This window comes from Peromyscus eremicus, chromosome 9 (assembly GCF_949786415.1).
Source record: "Peromyscus eremicus chromosome 9, PerEre_H2_v1, whole genome shotgun sequence".
Classification (NCBI taxonomy): Eukaryota; Metazoa; Chordata; class Mammalia; order Rodentia; family Cricetidae; genus Peromyscus; species Peromyscus eremicus.
In genome coordinates, this window is record NC_081425.1 from 105,307,605 (window position 1) to 105,332,589 (window position 24,985).

Below are 24,985 nucleotides of genomic sequence, written 5' to 3' on the forward strand. Positions count from 1 at the left end.
ATGCCTCACTCAGGCTTGATGCAGTGGGGAGGGGCTTGGTTCTGCCTCAACTGAATGTACCAAGCTTTATTGACTCCCCATGGAAGGCCTTTCTCTTTTGAATGAGTGGATGGGTGGGGGAGGCAGGGAGCAGGGAAGCAGGAGGTTGAGAGGGAGAATTGTGCTTGTTATGTAAAATGAATAATCATTTTTTTAAAAAGACACACCTTCTAAAGTCTCCACCATTCCTCTCCTTCATTGACTGGAGAACCAAGATTCTGCTTATGACTTCACAGGGACACACCGTATTCAAATTGTAGTGGTAGGTGTCCATGTTAATAGATTTTCATTAAATAAACTCATCTAATTATCTCCAACCCCAAATCAGAACATTGTTAGTAGCAAAAGACTTTTGGTCATTCTCCTTAACATTAAACTCACTCCTAATACTTAACGTTATACATTAGATAGTTACCTTAGTTAGATAGCACACAGTGTTGTATCTGACAATTTTCCTTCTTTGCTTCAATATTTAAGTCTTGAGTCCATAATCTCTTCAGTATGCGGAGTCACCGAGCCCTGACTCAGCACACCCAAGGGCTTCAGCCAGGGATTTGCTTTCAATTATTGTTGTCACTTCCAGGTGCCATTCACTTGGTGATTTGATTATATTTTATTGAAATAATTCACTCTTCTAAAATAACCTCAAACTAAATTCTAAAATCAATGAAATAATCAAGACATTCTGTGTTAGTTTTTTTTTTTCTAACACATTTTAAATAAGTGCTTTCAACATTTTTTAAAGTGTCCATGGAGCATTGATCTAGTTTCATTTCTGTTGCTATGACAAGACACCAAGACAAAAAGCAACTCATGGAAAAAACAGTTTATCAACTTACAGTTCCGGGGCATAGCCCATTATTGAAGGGAAATCAAGGTAGAAACCGTAAGCAGCTGCATCCATAGTGAAAGCAGAGAGAAAAGAATGTACCAATGCTGCCTGCTTGCATCATCTAGCCTTTTCCTGTCCAACATAGTTCAGGACCCCTTGCCCAGTAAATGGTGCCACCCACAATGGGGTCTTCCTACATATCAAGACAATTGATAATCATGAAATTGATAACAATCAAGACAATTCCAGACTACACACAAGCAAATCTGATCTAGATAAAAATTCTCAGTTTAGACTCCCTTGGCAGGTGATTCCAGGTTATACCAAGTTGATATCTAAAACTAACCATCACAGTCATTTAGAAAAATTTCATATCATACCACATGGACGTCTCATTGAAAATAAATTTCTATAGAGGACATTTAAAAAAAATGATTTGTTATGCTCCCTAGCTGACTGTTTACCTGGCTTAGAAACTAGAAAATTCCTATCTTGTCAGTGTTCCCCTGTTGTTCCATTCCTCAGGAGCTTCAGCAAATAAAGATTACAAAACAGCCTCAGAAAATGAGAATGATAATTTGAGAACAGGCAATGAAACCATCAACTCACAGTCTGCCTATGAATGTGAATCAGTGCCGCAGAGCTCTGCATCCCAGAAGACCCACTGCCTCTGCAGCCTGCTAGAAATCCCCCAATCTCCTCTTGAGTGTGGGACCAGAGCACAGTAGCTCCATGGTGGCAGTCACAGAACATGGTCACTCCATGCTGGCATTCAAGCTTGGCAAGCCTCAAAGCAAGAATTCCTGCCTCTGACATGACTTGCCAATCACTCCTTTAGCCTGAATAAAGCCAACTCAAGGTCTGCCCCACTAACACTGCTTTATCCTGGGTTATAAAGTACAGTGTCATCAACAGAGTAAGGCCTCACCATGGGGCAGACATCTATAGCATTAGACCAAAGGAATAGAAACTTTGACAATGTAATTGGTGGCACTGAAATGAAAAATGTGTCTGCCTTACCCAGGTGGGCCAGATCTAGCCAGATCTAGCCAAGTTTCATGGAAAATGATGAACCTTTCCTGGCTATAGCTAACAGGAGAGGTGTGCACAAGAATGTCAGATGCATGCTGTTTTGTTTGCTCCGAGGATGCAGGAAGGAGCGCAAAGCCAACAAATGCAGGCGGCACCTGACAGCTGCAGAAGATAACAAACAAATAATAATAAACAAACAAACAAATGGAGTCTCTCCTGGACCCTGAAGTGGGGACAGATATTCTGGGTCAACACAGTGATACCTTGTTGGAGTCTTCAAGGCAGAGTGGGAGGGAACACATTCCTACTCAGCATTTACATTGTACTAACCATTATAAGTTACTCACAGATGAGCTAAAGTACAGCAAAGGATGTGTGGGCTATGTGCAGATACCATCCTATTTTAAAGTGTGAGACTTCAGTGTCCATAGATTTTTGGAATCTGTAGGAGTTCATCTACCATAAAGTCTGAGAGTAGATTGTAATATGATATGTAAACTCTTTTGGGTCAAGCATGACATAGGGGTACATGCCTTTAATCCTAGCACTGGGGAGACAGAACAGAGTCAGATGGGTTACTGTGAGTCTGGAGCCAGCCTAGTCTATATACCAAGTTCCAGGCTAGGCAGGACTTAAAACAAAGAAAAAACTAATAGATGACAGAATTCTGCTCTTCCACCTCTGAGTGCCACTGACATGAGATCATACAAATAGTAGCATTAATAACATTAATCATGGCAATAGCTTTGATAATTGTTAACTCAACCATCTCAACAACCTTGTGAAGTACTTCGTACAGGTAAGAACATTGGAAGAAGTCTAGTAACTTGTTAAGGAAAACACAGCATATAAATGAACAAGGTGGGATTAGTCAGTATGTATCTAGAGTCCACACTGATAACCACCTCATCATACTACCCAACACTGAAGTCATATAAGCAACTGAAATGAAGACTACTTAAATATCAGAATGGTGTGTCACTATCCCATAGAAAGAACAGGAGAAAACGTCAATTGGCTGAGTCTGAGTGGCAAGCAGCATCCCTGAGCAGCCACAGAGGCACACATGAGGGCAGTGAACCGAGCCAAGCTGGAGAAGCCAGTGCAAACTGGCTCAGCAGGCCGTATAAGCTGGAGCACACCTGCCTGAGCAGCCCCGACAGAAAACTACAGTTGGAAACTTCAGCCATTCCAGAGAATAACCTTAAGAATTATTTGAAAGGACTGCCCTAAATATTTCCCCTAGCATAATTATGCAATTAGCTGGTTGCATCTTTCAACACAGAGAAGATCTAAAATTAAATGCAGAAAGATTTAAGAAAACCCAAGGCATAGTATTACTTTTTAATTTACACACATTTCATATATATGAGAATTTATAATGAACAAAATTTGGTATATTAAAGTAATAACTTTGCCTTGTCATTTTAACTCAAAAATTAACATGTAATTGAGTTATTGGCCTGTAATTTTTATTTTTTATAGAAAAATGTTAACTTTTAAATGACAAAATAAATATGTTAAGAAATAATATTCTCCCAATGTTCTTATTCCCTAAACCAACCTTGTTTTCTATCCTCTGGAAGAAATATTAAGATTTTGTTTATATACCCATAGACTAATAATTTTAAATCAAGATTTTACTGAAGTAGTCTGAACTATTAGATCACTAAGTAGTATTTAAGAGTCATCATACATAGAAATTTAAGTTATTGAATTCATAAGAATAACTTAAATACTTAATTGAGGTACTTAAGAGGAAATAGTATATATTAAATGCATGGATTCAATTTAAAATATTTAAATGAGTTTAATTAACAGAGTTTAAATTTTTGCAATAATACATGTTTACTATGCTATTGCTTCTTCATACACACTCAGGGAATTTTTATTTCCCAGCTGTACTAGTAAATGAGGTTGAGATGGGATCTAGTCGTTGACTTTTGCCTCTAGGAATGTTTCATTTGTTGTAAGATGGCTGAGGCCAGGACTCTGAAACAGCAAGAATAAAGTAGCTGAGGTCCAGGAGTCAACCAGGAACAGGACATGTCCAGGAAAGGCACCCGACCTATCTCAGGCTGAGACAGCTGTGAGAAATGCATCTCTGTTACAAGGAAGTACTAGAACCATGGTTCTCAATCTGTGGGTTGTGAGGGGCCACATATCAGATATCCTGCATATCAGACATTTACATTACAATTCACAGCAATAGCAAAATTACAGTTATGAAGTAGCAATACGAAATAATTTTATGATTGGGGGTCACCACAGTATGAGGAACTATACAAAAGGGTCGCAGCACTAGGAAGTTTGAGAACCACTCTACTAGAGTTTTGGGGCTTATTTGCTACTGCAGCATAACAGGGCCTATCCTCACTACACTAATCATACAAAGCCCCCTTCAAATGGGTTTTTTTAATCAACTACATTTAACAATAAAGATTTAAAAGCCAAACTCAAAGTGTTAATGAATAACTATGAGTGTGAATGCCATATGCTCTTCACCTTGAATCTATAATAAGATTTACGATGCATTCTCCCTACTGATTAGTTTTCAGAGTATTGGAAGGTGCTATCCAAGCTGCTGGGGAGAAAAATCATCCACCATCTTAGGCAGCTGTGAATCCTGTGAACTTCAACAATGACTGGCATGGTAAGCTTGCCCATCAGTGCAACAGCAGCATGAATATTATGTGGATAACCAATCAATTTCTAATTTCATTCAAGGCCTACTTCACAGGAATGAACTCATTCTTGGTACTAAAAAGTTGGTTAAGAGCTGGTGACTGAGGAGGTCATAGACCCAAGGGGAAAAACTCACTATCGTTTTATTAAATGGACATATGGCTGAACTGTTTAATACTTGGGTTTGTAACTACAGATTAGTGCTGCTCTCCACCTTGTTAGAAAAGCTCCACATTGCAGTGAGTGGTGGCAGTTAATGAAAAGACTCAACTTAGCCAGGCAGCAGTGGTGCACACCTTTAATCCCAGCACTTGGAAGACAGAAGCAGGAGGATTCCTGTGAGTTTGAAGCCAACCTGTTCTGCAAAGTGAGTTCCGGGACAGCCAGAGAAACCCTGTCCAGAAAAAAACCAACCAAACAAACAACAAACAAAAAATTCCACTTGTTGAAATGCCAAGAATAAGGTGGCCTGCTCAGTCCTAAGTGAGTCATCGCTATCATCACCTGTGTGGCTTGAGGAACGTCATGGGAGAGGAAACAAAGACGTAAGAGCTGGAAGATGGAGGTGTGTTGTAAAAGACACCTTTGGGACTTGACGTGGCTGTGGCACTCATGAGCTCATGCAGATGTGATTATCCTCACAAGACCTGCACACAATTGGATCCGTGAACCTTTCATCATGGAAAAAGCTCATGAAGCCCACCCTCCTCAAAGGGCTGCAGATCGTTAGTGTTCACTGAGGGAAGGAGTGTCGGTTCCTTCTGTGTTGTAGCTGCTGACCAATCGCCCATTTCCAGTAGACAACATCTCACCCACGCTCATACAGCAGCACAAGTTAAAATCAGAGGGACACAAGGAAAGAGAGGGAGGGGGAGGGAGGGGGAGGGAGGGAGGGGGAGAGACGGGGGAGAGAGAGGGGGAGGGAGAGGGGAGGGAGGGAGAAGGAGAGAGAGCGGGAGAGAGAGGGGGAGGGAGGGGGAGGGAGGGAGGAGGAGAGAGAGAGGGAGGGAGAGAGGGAGGGGGAGGGAGAGAGGGAGGGGAAAGAGGGAGAGAAGAGAAAGGGGGAGGGAGAGAGGGAGGGGGAGGAAGAGAGAGGAGAGAGAGAGAGAGAGAGAGAGAGAGAGAGAGAGAGAGAGAGAGAGGACTTGGAAGTAGAAGGAGGACTTGTTAGAAGGAAGATGGGTTTCAGTGGGAGAAGAATGGGGATAAAATAGGGTCATGGGAGGGCTGATATTTTTCTGAAATTCACTATATAAATATATGAAACAAAGAATAAAATAAAGACTTACCATATTTGCTTTATCTATCTACTTTTATCCCAGCTCACTATAAACAGCATGTCCTATCTTTTATAAATTTCAAAGTAAGTTATAATATCAATGTGTTTCACCACAAATACTTACTATATATATCATGAACTATAGCTCAATATTTATACATTTTAGATAAAATTCCTATGTAAGAAAATTCCTATTTTTACCACCAGATGCACACTGTGTAACCCAAATCCTACTAAAATTTGGAATGTTTTCATTATCACAAAAAATTTTCTCCAGCCTCTTCCCAGGCACATGTACACACACACACACACACACACACACACATACACACACACACAGAGGCACACACAGGCACACATACATACATAGAACCCCCCCATACATATACTCTCACACAAAGGCACCCACACATACACATAGGTACCACACACACACATACACACACACACACACACACACACACACACACACACACATAGGCACTCCCACACACACATAGGCACCCCACACACACAACATAGGCACCCCACACACACACATAGGCACCCTCCCACACAGACATAGGCACCCACCCATCTACCCCCTACAGACACCCACACACAGATACATATCACACAGCACACACACACACACACACACACACCCCACACACACACAGGCATCCACACACACATAGCTACCTCCCATACACACAGAGGCACCACCTCCCTATACACAGGCACCCCCCCAACAGAAGGCACCTACACACATAAAGGTACCCCCAACACACACATAGATACCCTCCCACACAGAATAGGTACACACCCACCTACCCCCCCCAGACACCCCCACACATACACACACATAGAGGCACTCTCTATCCCCCCTCACAGGCACACATAGCCACACACACGCACAGGCACCCCCCACACATACACAGTCCCCACACAGGCACACATACACACAGACACCTCCCAACAAACAGGCCCCACCCACCCACTTACCCACCCCCCCCACAGACACATACAGCCCCCCCACAGGCATCCCCCCACACACAGGTACCTCTCAACACACAGGCACCCCCCCCCACCCCAACCCCCCACACAGAGGCAACTCTCACATACATACAGCCCCCCCACAGGCACAACATAGGAACCCACACACACAGGGAGCAGCCATTGTTCTGAACCTTTCTATCATATTTTTCTTCATTTACCTTTCTAGAGTTTCATATAAATTAGAACTTATGGTACATAGTCATTTGTGCAGGATTTTTCCACTCAGCAAAGTGTTTTAGGGGTTCATCCGTGTTGCCATGTGCATACATGGTTTGTTTCTGTTCATTATTGAGGAGTATCTTACTGTAAAGCTAAGCACTCACTTACTTGTTGATGGATTGTTAGATGATTTCCTGGTTTAAATTACTGAAAACAAATCTGCTACTCAGGGTCACTGTCTGGACTGGGTGTTTCCAGGTTCATGGTGTCTCATTCAAAGCACTGAAAAGCACACAGGATTGCAAAGTGGCAAGGAACTTTATTAAAAACAAAACAGCAGTACAGATCTGATGCACTGCACCAAGCAGTGGGCTTCTGGAGTTGGCATCCTCAAGAGGGTGTGACTGAGAGTCTTTCTTCATGGGCCCTGAGGGAAGGAGGTTGCTGAGGAGCACATAGTGTGGGTAGTTCTCTGTTTTGATTGACAGCCTTGGATTATGTAAATTTTACTCACAGTGCATTTCTCTTCTTATGATGGATCTGGTTTTAATATATGTATGTTTAATTCCAGAGAGGCATACGATGGTAAATAAAGACCTTTTTACCTAAAAGTTCACTAAGAAGATACATTTTTCTTTACTGCACCTGCATCTAAAACCAGTTCAGGCCAACTCAAACCCCTGTCTCCTGTTCTATGGTCGTTTTTCAATAGAAACGGGGTGTTGCCACAGAATTGTCAAAAAAGTGAAGCTCCCTCTTCCACTTGAAATGGAGTGTTGTGCTTGCCTGCCATGAATCGGATATGAATATTGCCTAACAAGTATTCTGTGGAATATGCTTACATTATCCTGGAAAATACATAGGTATGAAATTGCTGGGTGATCAGGGGGTGCATGCTTAGTTCTATCATAATCTTCTAGACCTTTTCTAATAACAATTGTACTATTTTATAGTCTCATCAATGAAAAACCATAAGGGCATGATTCATTCCAGGTATTCATCCAATTTTATCAATCTTTTCCATGTTAGCCTGGCTGGGAGGTATAGTAGAATCTCATTACATTTTGGATTTTTTTAAATGCCTAATCATACTGTGTTTTCTTCTGATACTTGCCTATTCAAATATTTTGCTCATTTTTCTAAATTGGAGACTACTATTTTGGTAAATATTTGGATGTTAACTTGGAGGAGTCAACTTTATGCAAAGAATGTGAGCCCTTTGCCAGATACATATTTTGAAAGCATTTTCTCTCAAATTATAATTTATTTCCCCATTTTTTCATTTCCTTTATGGGGACAATTTAGACATCAGCAAATCTAATTCATCATTTCCCATTTTATGGTTACCACCCTCTCTAAAAAGGAAAGCATGAAGATGGGCTAGCGTTTCCCACTGAAGAGTTTGGTGGGGTGTTAGGACATTGGATATGTGACCCAACTCTAATGAATCTACTTAGCATAGTAGTGGGATGGTGGTCACCTTTCCCAGGGACACTGCCTTACTTTGGCTTGACACACTGCAATGGCTACATCCTTGCCACTGCCTCTGGGTCAACTCAGCAAAGCAGCAACCATCTGTGTGGTTGGAGATGGTGTGTCTGCATCCATTCAGTCCCATCCATGTGGTGGTTGGAGATAGTGTGTCTGCGTCCATTCAGTCCCATCCCTGTGGTTGGAGATGGTGTGTCTGCATCTATTCCTAAGAGTTCTAACCAATTTATACTCAAACTTGAGGGGACCCTTGCTGAGGAAAATTGGAAAACCCTTTTGGTCCTCAACAGTCCTCCACATGGCGTATAAATGCCTGGAGTCCCATCTGTTACGTAAACAAATTGTGATCCATTCCCTGCCCCTTTTATTAGAGATGGGATTGGGTTTTTAAAGCTTGAACAATAAATTTGTTTGTTAACAAAAAAGATACAATCATGCAGGTGCACCTCTAGTTCCCTCTATGGGCCAGAGGGATGCAGGACCTGACTCAGGGCTGTGGTGGCAACAGAGCTCTTAGGAGGTTTGGTCCACACTTGGAGGGCAGGTTCTTTTTTCAGAGCTGAGCTGGGGGTGTTAACTGTCTCCTGGCAGTTAGAGAAAAGAAAACTCTCTGCAGGTTTTCAGTTCCAACACAAACTGTTTCTGAGGGACAGTCTCAGAAGGGCTGTCCTTAGTGAGACATTCACTGTGCTCTTTTCTTACTCAGCCTCCGGCAATGGTCTCCGCTCTCTATCCCACACTCTGCACTAAGGACTGCCCAGCCATCAGTAGGCACTGAGAAACATTAGAGAGTTTAAAACATTAAAACGATGTAATGCAGTATTCTTCAAAATATTTTTGCATAGATGTTTTCATCTTTGAAATAGAAATCAGAGGAAAACTATGTACTCAAATGAATTTAAGAGTATTAACTAAACCCAAAAAGCAAGTCCTGCTTACCACAGGTAATGAACTGGGCAAACAGACATAGATCATGCATTTTCTTAGTTTTGTTATCTGCTTGATTTATTTGATCATATACATATTTTTGAAGACAAAAAAGTTTGTGGAAACTGCTCCTAATTCCTCCAGGGAGTGAGTCCCAGCTTGCAGAAGGGAGCAGGACCTCGGGAGTGTTGTGCTGTGATTACCCATCTGTGAGTTATCAGAACGGCTCTCAAAGTCACCCATCTGTGGGTAACCAGATTAGCTCTCATGGGTCTTTAGGATTTTACCAGAAGCTCAATTTTTAATATTTCTGCAGAACCTCCCTTTTTATCACCTCACAGTTCCCTTGTAACAAGCCTCTAGCTACTAATTGAGTTAATACGTCAAACAGGAAACTTTTAATTATGGTAGCTATCCAATAATAGAACAATGCAAAAACTACCTGGAGGTTTGAGAGGGATAGTGTTGTGAAAAATGAATTGGCTATACATCTAAATAAGAACAAAATCCCTTTTATCTCTTTAACCTTGTAACCCTTTCCAGTACTGTACAGTTAGAAAATTCTATCAGGAAGAAAAACACAATCAGAAATGTGGATCAAATAATATTGAGCTGGAAAGAATCTAGCAGATTACCAAATAAGCTTTCAAATTTGAATATGTACCAGGGAGCAACATCTGAAGATTACAACATACTCCATAAATCATACAGTTGAGATTATGACTTGAAAATTGAATAGCAATTGTAAGTACCCCATTATCTGTTGAAAGTGCAGAGCCAAATCTCATTCCCAATGAACCTCACTTCGAAGGTCTGGAGTGCAGGCTTTGAATCTGTGTCTTTGTAAGTAGAGTTTGTAAGTTCTGGACCAAGCCCTGTGAAATGCAGATACAGTCTTCATATTCTTCAAAATCATACAGAGAGAAACTGGAGCTGAGCCCCATTGCTCCTGACTCTTAGGTTAACACTCTCCTCACCACCAAGCCCTGGACTTGGAGCAGTTAATAAACACATGAGGCCTTTGAGCTTTCTTACATCAAAACTAGTTGCTCATGTAAGTTAGGATGGTTTGAAACTGCCTGAGATCCTGAAAGTGGGGTCTGTGTAGAGAAGGATGCAATGGCCGGCAATGAGTCACTCCAAACGGGCTCCTCGGCTTGGTAGGACCAATTATGTGCTTTGCCATTTGTGTGTTGTTCATCAGAAGGAGACACTTTCTATCTCACTATTAAGGACATGTTTACCTGAGGATCCTGTTCTGAGTTACAAGGAAGTAAATTAAACATCTAGCTTGTTATAAATGCACTACATCTGAAATCAGTTGAAACTCAAGCTGTTGGGTATGCTTGTGAGGGCCTTTTCTTATTCAGATAACTTGAGGCAGGAAGACAGTCCCTTAATCTGGGCCATACCTTCTAGTGGTAACCCACATAAGAGGATGCAGAAGAAGAAAACTGCATTTTTCCTGCTTGTCCTCACTCTCCCTGGAAAGTTTGTCTACCCTGTTACTGAGGTACTTCACCAGTACTAGAACCAACATGTTTCAAATTCCAGTGTAGACTAAAGACCAGCATCTCTCCAGGAATCATCCAGTGCTATGGGACTACTGAGACACCTAGCCTCATAAACTGAGCAACTACTCAGCCTTTCCACTGGAAGATAGCCATTCTAATAAATCCAGTCTAATAAATCCCATATCCCATATACATACATATATTGATATATAGACACAATCAGTTCTGTTTCTTTAGAGAACCTTAGTCAATAAGATGGTTGAGCCATAAGAATTTCAACTTTCTGACCCTGGCAGATCTTTCCACATAGTTCTCTTAACTCTATCATCTGCTGGCAGAGGTTTTGGTAAAGGCTTACTAGATGTGGCTGCCACGCAAAAATTGAGAAATGCAATTATTTCCTTTTCCATAACAAAGCATAAACTTTATCCTACCAGGAAGCATACAAACAGATCCCTTTCTAGTCAAGCAACTACACTGACCATTCTAGTCTAATTATGTGTGTTCTTTTCTGGCTGGTCCCTCGAGGTCTTCTTCAATTGTTCTATTCATAGTTTTGTCTGGATTTCAGCAGCACGTACACTGACTCCAATTTTGCTTTTACTTTCCCGAATACTCGTTGAAGAGGAGCAAAATATGACTACAAATGCACCCACCGGAGTTGAAGCCTAAGCCAGGTGTGGCAGCTGCTGCCCTGTCTCCCCAAGGTCCTCTCTCTTCCCCAAATAATTTATTCTTTGTATCAAACCAGAGATGAGATCCTGATTCGCAGCTGCTGAGCCTCTGGGTTGATAAGATCCTTTGGGATGGAGGGCTCTTCCCAAACAGAGATCAACTTAATCAATCAGAACCCTGTTTCTATAAATCAAACAGGAGCAATTTGAAAAGCAAATAGTCGGCAGGAAAAGAATTTTAAAAAAATCACACTGAAAACCTGAACTCAGGGAAGCATGTGGGCTAAGGCTACAAAGAAACGAGAATGCCAGAAGCCTGAGAAGCAAGAAGTGTAGAGATAGAAGACAAAAACTGAAGAACCAGTGGATGGGAAATCAGTGTGTCTTCAATATCTGGTGAGGTCCCTCAATGGAAATTCAGTGTTCAGTGGGAATAGCTGTGCTCAGAAGAGGAAGGTAGATGCAGTCTAATGTAGAGTCCAGGAAACGTCTAAGTTGGGTCCTATACATAATGCCAGATGAGGTCATTATGCTTCCCTGAGTGCTGAGTGACCTCCAACTCGATGCTTCCATAAACCTGGGCCTTCTTTGATGGAAGTTGTCTTAGTCAGGTTTTCTATTGCTGTCATGAAACACCATGACCAAACAGCAAGTAGGGGAGGAAAGGGTTTATTTGACTTACACTTCCACATTATAGTCCATTGCCCAAAAGAAGCCAGGACAGGAACTCAAGCATAGCAGGAACCTGGAGGCAGGAGCTGATGCACAGGCCATGGAAGAGTGCTGCTTACTGTCTTGCTCATCATGGTTAGCTCATTCTACTTTCTTATAGAACCCAGGACCACCAGGCAAGCGGTGAAACCACCCACAATGTGTTGGGCTCTCCTCCGTCAATCACTAATTTAGAAAGTGTCCTACAAGATTGTGTATAGCCCGGTCTTATAGAGGCATTTCTTGAGTTTCCCTCCTCTCAGATGACTTTAGCTTATGTCAAGTTGACATAAAACTATTCCACAATGCCTGGGCATCAAGCTGCTACTGGGTTTCTATGAGGTGTAGCTAAGACTCCTGCTTTTTTTTAATCTATCCATTAAAATAAATCACCAAAACTTGTATTGTGAGCTTGCCCATTGATTTAGCCCAAAGCCTTTCTAAAACAAACAGCAACAAGTGATGTCTGTACCATTTAGCTTCACTGTCTCCCACAATGCTTTGGAATCCTGATGATGGGAACAATTCCACTTTGTATTGTGGATTACCACAATACCACAAAGCTGCGTGGCTTTAAGTGGCACAGATTTATCCCATGGCACATCTGATGCTCTGACACAGTTCTCAGTAAACGAAACCCAGGGGCTAGAAAGGAAAATCCACTCACCTTCCCCATCAACTCCTTTACATTTGACCCCTTGACTCATCTCCAACTGGCAGCCCTATGACATCTTCACTGACTGATATGCTACCTCCTCTCACTTGCAAGGACCTCTGTGATTCCACACTGATGTAGACTGATCCCTGACACCACAATCCTTAATATAATGACATTCTTCTACAATGACTATAATGTGTAATGTAGCACACTTGCAAACATCAAGGCTCAAAACACAGACATCTTTGAGGGACCATTGTCCCTATGCCAAAGAAATCAAATAAAGCCCCTGCCTCATGGCTTTCTCTTTCAAATGCCTTTATGTGGGTGATCAATGTTTTGCCTTTGCATAAGGAAAAATATTTAAAGTAATATCAAAGACCAAAGTGTTACATTTAAATTTATCTTCTCCAGGGTGTCTTCAGTGAAACTACAGAGCCTCAGAGTTTGAGATATTTTTCCAATATTATCTTTATGAAAAATTTCAAAAATAGACAAAAGTTGAATTATACACTAAATATTTTAATACTAAACATAAAAATTCTACCAACATTTTACTGTTTGCTTTCTAACATAGCTGTGCATTAACCAATCTCTATCTATCTTACTTTTGAGCATCTTAATTTTAAGTAATTCAGTATCTAGACACCAACCTGATAGATGACAGCATTAGTTTATGATGACTGTTCTGTGATTCTCTTAGCAGTTTCTACTCCTATTGATAAAAGAAAAGATTTTTTGCTGTGACAAATATATTTCATACCCTATGTATACGTAGGGTATGTGTCACATACACTCAGGCCATGCTCAGTTTAACAGGCATCTGTGATGGACAGCTGTCTGCATCCTGGCAGCATGTCATCTCACTCGCCAGCTGCCTCTGTCCACAATTTTCACCCCAGGCTTTTCTCCAAGGCTTTAGAATTCTACTCAATATGCTTTGTCAGATGCTCATGGACTGTTGCAAGAATCGTCTTCAGCAAAAAGCAGGGCATCTGAAGCCAGCAGAGGAGAGCCTCCACTGCAGTGTTGGGATAGGTGTCATGGGAGGTGTTCTGTACCCAGAAGATATGGCAGCAGCCCAATCTTACTTCCTGCTCCTGTGGTCTAAAGCATCCTTCTGGGCTCGCCTGCCTCCCATCTCTCTTCTTGTGTCACCCATTTCACTTGATAGGGCCCTTCTCTGGGAATTATCTACCTCTGAATCTTGTCTGTCTCTAGTCCAGCTACAACCTAGAATAATACATGCCCCCTCCTAATTATTCTAATCCATAAGAAATCATTTTTTGCTAAGTATAGTGCAATGGACTCCTAATACATTTTTCCTCATATTTTATTCTTCACACAGTGTTCAGCATGATCACATCACTGTATTTAAAAGTCTTCAGCTGTTTTCTTCTATGCTAAAATAAACCCACATTTCTTATCTTGGCCTATGGATCCTTTGATGCCCCAGTCTCAGCCCAACACTATAGGCAAGGTTTTCTGTCCCACTAGCCAACTCCCAAATAACCACACAAAGAAGTACTATTAATTATAAATGCTTGGTCAATAGCTTAGGCTTGTTACTAACTAGCTCTTGCAACTTAAATTCACCCATATTTCTATTAAATTAACCCATATCTCTACCATGTGGCAGTATCTTTTCTCAGCACAGCATGTTCATCTCCTGTTTCCTCTGTGTCTGGCTGGTGACTCTGTCCTCCTTCTTCCCAGTGTTCTCTTAGTCTGGCTCTCCTGCCTAACCTCTTTTTGCCTAACTATTGGCCAGTTGTCTCCTCATTAAACCAGTGAGAGCAAACCATCTTCACAGAGTACAAAAGGATTATTCCACAGCCCAACACCACAGCATCTTCTTTCAGTTGTACCCAGTTCTCACAGTGTTCCAGCTACTGCTCCCTTCCTCCAAAATATACCAAGACTACTGCATTCCAGCATCCTTATGCTTCATCATTTCCACTCAGAATCTTCACCCATTACCATGGGGTTCTGTATTAGTGATAACTTTGGGATCACAGCTAAATCTTCTTTTCAGGGAGTATTCTTCAGCCACCTTAAATAAAGCCCTGGCTATGCATGAGTTTCACTGTCATTTATTTGTTTGCTCAGTGGTTTTCCTCCTGTCTGCTCTCTGAACATTTATTACCCACAGAGCCATCTTATTCTTGTTTCCATTGTGTCTTCCACCACATTACTTGGCACAGTAAATTTTCCTGAGTAAAGCAATGATTAAAACAGATAGAAATAGCAAATCCACAAGAGAAGACATAACTAAGGAAATATAAAGGCATCACTCTTCTGAGTAATCAAAGATGTGATGCAAAACAAGGAGATATTTTATGTAAGTCACAGTGAAAATGTTCCATTTTTCATCATCTTAGCAAGAACACGGTAATTCTCTGTCAGCAGGTACAAGTCCTCTACAAGGACTTTGGAAATACCTATCATCAGCAAAGAAAATCCTCACACTCTTTGATGTAGTCACACTACATTTGAAAATTTATCCCAGGCAAATGATATGAAGAAGTACATGAAAATAATCTGTGCATTGGGGTTTTATTGAGGCTATATCTGACAGTAAGCATCAAAATAAACAGATCAATCATGTCATTTCTACTTGAATAAAGAGGATTAAAAACAATGGTTATAGAGGCAAAATGACAGCAAGCAGAAATTACTGTTATACAATTAAATTGCAAAGTAGCAAAATGCATATATACTAAGGCTGTAAATATGGATAGAAAACTTAGCATAAATATGCAAATGTGGTAAGAAAAGTGATGAGATTAAAGGTAATGGTAAGCCTAATTTTCCAAAACGCTTATACTCATGACCATGGATAATAAAAACAAATCTGTCTTTCCTGTGTGAAAAAATTGTTTTGAAAATATGACTGATCTTTTATTCAGTCTGAACAGTCAATTCATGCCACATACTAGAAATTGCTCAATCTTGTATCCTGATAGCCTGAATTTATCTTGAAGACACAGGTGTCATGAAAGAATGGTGATAAAGCTAGTTGCAGTCCACTGCAGGACTCACCAGGTTCTGGGAAGGAGGCTCAAAGCTCAAAGGCATCCGTGTAGGGAGTCCACTGTCAAGGCCCCACTGCAGCACATGCGGTTGCTATCAGCATGCTCCTGTTACCAGGTGTATGCATTTGTCTGCTCTAATAGCTCTTTGGGGTGCCTCTTTTCAAAGCAATGACATCAAATGCTTCCCGTTTATTATGCTGCCATCTTCCAACTTCTCTTGAGAGAACAACGACCAGGGAAAGGCACACTAGGCTGCTGTGGGATGGTCTTTCTGTTCACTGTAAGTATGTGTTGCTACTATTGGTTAAAAAAGAAGATGTTTTGGCCTATGGCAACACAGGATATAGCCAGGAGGGAAACCCAAGAGAGATACAAGGAGAGGAAAGGCAGAGTGGGGGAGACACTGCAATCTACCAGAGGAGTAAGATGTAATAGCACACAGGTAAAGCCACAAGACAAGTGGCGATACATCGATTAATAAAAATTGGGCGGTGGTGGCGCACGCCTTTAATCCCAGCACTCAGGAGGCAGAGCCAGGTGGATCTCTGTGAGTTCGAGGCCAGCCTGGGCTACAAAGCGAGTTCCAGGAAAGGCACAAAGCTACACAAAGAAACCCTGTCTCGAAAAAAAAAATTGGTTAATTTAAAATGTAATAGCTAGCTAGCAATAAACCTGAGTCATAGTCCAAACAGTTTGTGATTAATATTAAGCCTCTGAGTGATATTTTTATAGAAAGCAGCTGCTGCCCAGGCAGGACCAGGCCTGACTGAGAAACTTCAGTCTATACTAGGCACTTGTACAATTTTGCCTAGAATGACACACTACATCCAGGGGCATTTCTTAAAGGCAAGGGACTGAAAGCTACAGTGCCTGGCTATGTAGCTGGGTCTCAGCACAGCTGCTCCACTGGAAAGGCCTAAGGGCCACACACAGGCAATATGAAAGGGGGTGTTCCTTCGAACTTCTGGGTCCAGATCTCTGCCATCAAGTAAGAAGCAAGTGCAGATGTCCATAGGAGACCCTTTATTCTAAAACGTTATTGAGGAGGGAGGGACAGACTATGGTCATGGGAAGAAGATGCTCTCAGATCTTCCGGTGTCCCTAAGTTACACAGCAAGGGAAGAACTTCACTAGTGGGATGGATGTAACAAGTGCGGAGGGTCTGTGTACTGGTAGTAGACAATGTGTCCGTCCACTCTGAGGCCAGCCTCTTCACAGGAGAGGAGACCAAGCAGAATTATATGCCACTTACCCCTGATGCCTGCCAAAGTTTGGAAACCTTGAAGATGTGTGCTTTCCTAGAACACAGCAGATCATGGGGTTTCTTAACTGTTGCTGTGCTCCAGGAGCCAGGGCTTGGGTGGAGCTCAGTATTGATCTTCCTTCTTAATTACAGTCTTGGTCCATTCAGATGGTTATAACAAACCTGTGGATTTCTGTCTTCTAAATAAGGGTTTATTTCTCAGGGTTCTGCAGGCCACCATCTAGTGAGTGCCCACTTCATCTTCATAAGCCTCACATGGAAGCGTGGGTGAGGGAGCATTCTAAGGCCTCTTTGACATGAACACTAATCCTGTTCCTAGGGGTTTCACACCTAATGATGTGGTCACCTCCAAAATGTCCTTCCTGAAAATTCCGTCAGTGTTGGACTTAAGTTCAACATGCTGCTTCCAATGGGGCATATTCAGTCTATGACTGTGGAGTATGCCTTTGTGGCAAGGACTTCTAAATTTCCACCAAGTCTGCTTCCTGGGCATAGACTTGTTTACATTGCACAACTATATGACTACAGTTAGACAATGGAAAGCCCACAGAAGCTTCTCATGTGCCATCATTTACTCTTGATCTTGAAGGCTTAGATCGAAGGCATTTGCTAAACATGGTATAGTTGCAAGACAGAGGACCATCCATTAAACACCACGTGTGTCTGGTTGTCAGCAGCAGTTAATTAGATTTTACAGACCTGGGAAATAAGATTTGGTTCTATGAAGTCAGGGAGATTGTTTTATTTTGTTATTGTGAGGCTAATAGTAATCCCAATCTTGCTAAATCTTGAGAAATTTGAGTTTATGTATTTGCCACATCCTAGGGAAGTGGCTCAACAGATTAAGTGTTGGCTGTGTGAGCATGAAAGCTGAAGTTTCAGTCCCCAGGACCATGTAAAAGCTGGACAGGCATGGTGCCTGCCTGTAATCCCAGGACCCAGGAGACACAGCCAGGGGATCCTTCATGAAAGCTGGCTAGTTATACTATTCGGGAATGATGAACTCCTGGTTCAGCAAAAGACCCATCTCAATAAACAAAGCAAAGAATGACCAAGGAAGACACCAATGTTGATTTCAATTTCAGGCCTCACATGTACACACATACCTTCATATGCACACACAAACACACACATGAACACATACTCACATGTATGCAAAACAAAAGAAAAAATAAATATTTGCCAAAGTTTTCTTAACACTATGTCCAGAATATTGCAAGCCTCAATAAGTAGGAGCTATCATTATACGTCCTGTGTTAGGACAAAATGGCTCAGCCTCTAGTTGTGCCTTGAAGGAATGGTAGGCTTTCAGCTGGGAGAAGTCTTGTAGACCACGTTTCAAATGGGATTTATGGTGTTCAAAAGGCTAGAGGAAAGGAAACATTTGGGAAATAAGATTGGTCCTGTTTCACTGCATAGTTCCAAAGACAGACAGAATTGATGCAGCATAGTATGGAAAGGCTGAATGCTGCCCAACACTGGAGAGTCCTGAATTAATTCAGACACCCAAGCAAACATGTTCATACACTCTTAGGGAACCAGAGTGACACGTGTTGACTCAAAAGGAAAGGGAAGTAGGAGAAGGAAAGAACGAATGAAAGGATGGGAAGGGGAGGGGTGGAATGAGGGAGAAGGAGGAAGAGAAAAGGAGGGGTACTTACGTTCAGTGAGAAATCTTAGATTTTCTCAAACTCCAGAAATAATGATGATGATGGTAAAATTAGTAGAAACAGGCAAAGAGCCCATCCTTGGAGGTGTCCTTAAACTGTCAGTAAGACGTTCTGCAACAGCTACATGGACGTTCTTCCCTTGGGTCAGCAACCTCTTTAAGAATAAGATGTGAGCCGGGCGGTGGTGGTGCACGTCTTTAATCCCAGCACTCGGGAGGCAGAGCCAGGCGGATCTCTGTGAGTTCGAGGCCAGCCTGGGCTACCAAGTGAGTTCCAGGAAAGGCGTAAAGCTACACAGAGAAACCCTGTCTCGAAAAACCAAAAAAAAAAAAAAAAAAAAGAATAAGATGTGGAGAGACAGCTCAGTGGTTAAGACCACATTTTGTTGCTGTAGAGGACTTGGGTTCTGTTCCCAGCACCCACATGCTGACTCATAACCATTTCTAACTCCAGTTCCAGGAGATCTAACACCATCTTCTAACTTCTCGAGACACACACGTGGCATGAATACATACTTGTAGACAAAAACATTCAGCTACATAAAATAAAATAAACTTTTTAAAACCTGTTTTACAGAATATAAGAATATGATGATTCCCTTATGATTAGCACATTTGAAGATGAATACTGAGTTCTCAGAGTCCATCTGTGCACTCTAAAAGATCTCAAAAAAGAGAAAAAAGGCAAGCTGGCTTAAACAGGCCAACTGGACATGTCCTTCCATGGGCTTGTGGGGGACACATCATGCCCCCAGCAGATGCATGCACAGATGGTTGCACCAAGAGCTTCTGGGACTGTGATGTGACCACCTGTACCACTATCTACAGTAGCCTAAACAAGTTAGCTCTGGGACGCTCCATCTGCAAAAACAGAGTTGTCAGTAGCTGTGGGAGGCATTATGAAATTGCCTTTTAAATTTCTAAATTGTTAATTCCTATGCAAATCTATCTTTGCTTCCCTAAAGGCTGAAGTGTTCCTCTACAGGTTGAGACTTTCGATTCCTAGACAAGCTGAGTCTGTTTGGCATGAAGGCATCTCACAAAATGGAAGTTGGCTATCATCAGCATGATGACCCTGAACTAGAAACAACATAAGAGAAGTTGAGCATGGTGACACACACTTGTAATCTTAGCACTGGTGAGGTGGTGACAGACAGACCCCTGAGGATTGCTGGCCAGCCTAGCCTGCTTTGCAAGTGCCAGTCCAGTGAGAGATGCTATCGAATTAAAAAAAAAATACAAAGCAGATGGTTTCTGAAGACTAATACCCAAGGTTGTCTTCTGGCCACTACATGCACATACATATATTTGTACCCACATACACACACGTGCAGACAAACATATACTTGTCACACACAAATACATATGTACAATATGTACATACATAAAGCTATTTTTAAAAGCACAAAATAAGATGGTATATTTAACCCTAAGTACATCAATAGTAACATGAAACATATGTATTCTAGAGAGTTTTACAGTTTTGTGGTGAATTTTAAAGCTCCAACTGTATGCTACTCGTATATATATGAAATAGTAAATGATACAATGGGGCACTGCAGGTAGCAGAAAAAGAAATTCAATATATGTAACTATAAACCAACCAAATACACACACACAAACTTGATGTAACTTGCTTCATATCCAGAAATAAAGACTTCAATGCAAGCATTATCTCATGTGATAGGGAACTTTAATATAATAAAAGATCCAATCGACTAGTTTGATATAAATTTAGCATTCTATTCACTTAATGCTGTTTCCTTCAAAACACACAAAGCAAAATGTTGCCAAGGATACAAAGAGAAATGAGCAAACTCACAATTGGACTGAACGACTTTGCACAAGTTTATACTTCATAGAAGGCACAAGGAGCTACATAATTCAATAAAGTATTCAGACAAGCAGAATTATATAAATACCTACTTTTACCATTTTTCCTACTTACTTTTTTCTGTGTGAATATTCATTTAACTACAGCCACACATACAAAAACAGCTCTGACATTTAAGAGAGCTGAAATTTGCTAGGTCATGAAGCAAGTCAATAAAATTATAAATGTATAAGTCATATATATGTATGTATGTATGTATGTATGTAGTATATGTAAAACACCAAGCCTAGACCATCTCCAACTGATTTTTAGGTAACTCTTTACTGTGAAGATAGTCATACTCCTTCCACGCACACAGTTACTTTTGAACTACAATGGCAGAGTTCAGAGATTATGTCAGAGACCTCATGGACCAACCACAGGACTTGAGTTTCTGCCTGCCTCGTGATCTTGGTTCCAGAGGAAGCACTGTACCCACCAGGGATGCTAAAACATAGTTCCACCAAACCAGAACTGAACTCATGTCCAGTCACTTGGACCTTCCCACACCAGTAAAAGCATTTTAAAGACACATGGATGCGACTTTCTCTGCAGAAGCCACAGATGCTCTAGAAATACATTACTGTCCTTTTCTCAGACTGCATCCCCGTTCTACCAGTCCCCATGCTTACATCCATATCAAAACTTTCCCTTAAGAAATAAAATAGAAGTAAAAAGTAAATGACAAAATAAAACAACCTAAAAAGTAAAAACAAAAACAAAAACAAAAGCGAGCAGACAAAACCACTGCACTCTCTCATAGAACAGAGGGAAGTGAGAGGAGCTGTGCACCATGAGAAAAGGCAGCTCATGCAGAATCACTCCGCAGAATACTGGGCACACTGAAGCTCTGCCCAGCCACTCCAGAGATCACCAGGCACAGATGCAGCTCAGCCCAGGGGACGCCTCTGGGAAAGGAAACAGTCTCTTCGGTGCGGTCCTACCTGAGCAGCCCAGGAGCTAAGGCTGTTAAATTCAGCCTGCCTTGAGGAAAACCTGAGAGGAAAGATGCAGATGCCAGAGTTAAAAACCAGAGGAAGAGCAGGGATGATGTAACGAGGGATACAACCAGATCTCGGGCAGGGCCTGTTAGCCCCCAGGGCTTTGCTCATTAGCTTCTGAGGTTCCTGCGAAGGTGACCTGTGTGTGATGGGTAAGTCAAGAGAAGCCAGAAGCTCCGTCTAAGTGGCAACCTCTATAGGTGGCTTCGCAAACCTTTCCCTTCTTGCAGCCCATAGCGTTTTCTATTCCAGCCCTTTGCACAAGGGAAAATCATGACATGAAGAAGCAAAATATACACAGGAACTATCACATATTGAGTTCTTACTGAGACTCGAGAGTCTGGTTGATTGCTTCATGTGAGTGATTATCTTTTGATAAAGCAAATTAAGGTGAGTGGGACTCATTAACGATGCAAAACACTCCTAACCACCCTGTGGGGGTATGCTATGTTGGTGAGAGTGGACTCAGACATCGCCATCGGCCATGTTCTTCCACAGCATGGGCCAAACACTGTGGGCTGGCTATCCTCTACGCCGATGGGTCCACAGAGGCTCCATGCCTGATGCTTCACAGTATCCTGGAGCAGGAAGGCAGGCAGAACAGTGGGGCTTCTTGCCCTACCTGGACACCTGACTCCAAATCATAGCATCTATAGCTTCCACATATCAGAGACCCGAGGAGCCTGGACACACCTCTGCTATACAGACAAGGCTGATAAATTAACCTGTGTTACTTGTACTTTCAGGGAAGGGAATGACACTGGCAGATGGCCCTTTACCTGAGGAAGCCAGTAGCATCCAAGTCTCCTCCCCTTCTGCACTGTTCCACTCCTCAGGAAATCATGCCTGGCTCCCATTGGGAATTCAAACTAGGCTTAGGGGCTTTCCCAGAGCCCAGATGCATTTTTTTCTGTAAAGACCTGGGCTTTGGCTGACTTGACAATTGAGTTTCCTCTTTATCTGAAGTGTTGCTAAGGTGAATTACAATGTATCAATTCAAGAAGGCCACGCAGGTAGCTATCAAGAGTCCTGGCACCAGGCCAGCAAAAGACTGGCCTTTGAAGAAGATAAATAAAAATCTATAATACCCTGAATAAAACCATAAATTTCATAAATCCCTTATGCCTGAGGAAATAGAACAAGACTGAAGTTCTAGGTGTGTGACACTGTAGGTAACTGCTTTGATTCTAGGCAGGCACATTTAGAGTTCTGTGTAGATGGCCCCTTCCGAGGAAGTTTGTGTTTATTTTGCTTCACATTACACTGGCATCTAATCTTTGAGGAATATGCGTAGGAGGCCGCTATCAAAGGGATCCTAGGGATTTGTGTGTCCATGTAGAGTCCCCAAAGCTGCCTCCTGAGAGCCTAGAATATGGGGAAGAGCTCTCTGGTCCCTGCTCTTACCAGGAGCAGCTTTCCAACTCTTTCATGTCCCCAGTGGTAGGAAGAGCAAACAAGTCCAAACTGCTGCTCACAGCAGCCACTTCCCCTCTAAGAGAAGCATCTAAAATCCGCACATTCCCCATGGTTCAGCACCACCTGACAGGAAAATGAAAATCTCATCCCCTCTTTGCTTCATGACCTTTACTTCCAAATTAAAGAATCTGACTCGTTGTCAATCACCACTCCCTGCTGAAAATTACACTTAATAGTGGGAAGTTCGACAGATGGATAGATTAAGAATTAATGGAAATATGAATGAATTAAGTAGTGAATGAATGAATGAAAAACTCTCTTCTTCATAAAATCCTACAGAAAGCATTTTGGCAAATGTGTCCTCACTTCTAGCTGTAGCAGTCTCATGCACACTGGAGTGGCTCACAGATGGTTCTAGAATATTTCAGTTGACCGAACAAACTCAGAGTGGCAATACCTGTCATAATTCAAGTAACAGAAAGAAAACTGATTAAACAGACAGAGCTCTGAAGGAAAATGTCAGTCTGCACAGAGCAAAGGTCTCAGGTGTTTTGCTCAACTCTCAAATTGTGCCATGATTGATTGTGTTTTCTCTGTCCTATTTATCTTACCTCACTTTCATGTGAAAATTTCTTCCAACAATTCCTGAGAACAATGCTGATAAAGAATCAGCTTGCTAATTAATTTAGACAACTATCAAATTCATAATCAATGTATTTAGAATCTAGCTTTCCAGGACCATGCTCATTTTTCTAAAAGTTGGTATACCTGGTTTGTGTGTGTGTGTGTGTGTGTGTGTGTGTGTGTGTGTGTGTAAATTGATGATATGATATGTGTCCCATGAAAATGGTTAAGGGGCAGATTTTAATTGTAAACAAGAGAGAGAAAATATCCAGCATCTGAAAGAGTCCAGAACAGAGAGGAAGAAGTAGACATGACCAGTGGACTGGACATGGTCAGGGCTATCTTTGAGAGAAGGGAAAATAATAGGGGATCTAGAATAGAAAAAGCATTGTAGTTGGAAGTTTTCCTGTGTCCCCCCTGGTCCCTCGCCACTTGGTCCCAAGTAAACACACAGATGCTTATATAAATTACAATATATGGTCTATGGCTCAGGCTCATTATTAACTAGCTCTTAACTTAATTCAACCCATTTCTATTAATCTATATGTAGCCATGTGGCCATGGTGTTACCAGTCTGTTCACATCTTGTTGCTCCTTGAAAAGCAAACTGGTGTCTCCCCTGACTCCATCCTTCTTCATCTCCATTTTCAGTTTGAATGTACCGCCTAACCTTATTCTGTCTCACCATTGGCCAAAGAGTTTTTTTTTTTTATCAACCAATAAGAGCAATACATGTTCATGGCATACAGAACAACATCCCACAGCACTTCTACTTTTCTGTCTAATCAAAAGGGAAGGTTTTAACTTTAACATAATAAAATTATATATAACAAAAGTTATCAAACAAGAATTACAGTTATAATATCTAGTCTATTTGTATTTGGTAAAATCAAAGAAAATATTCTATATCTATCCTATATTTGTGAGTCTAAAGTTTTATATTTAATTTACCTCTTATCATAACTAAGGAAAACTATAATTATAATGATCTAGTCTTCAACTCCATCAAAGATCTGAGAAGGAAAATAATGTTACCTGAGAAAACAGGAAGTGCAAGCAAGCAA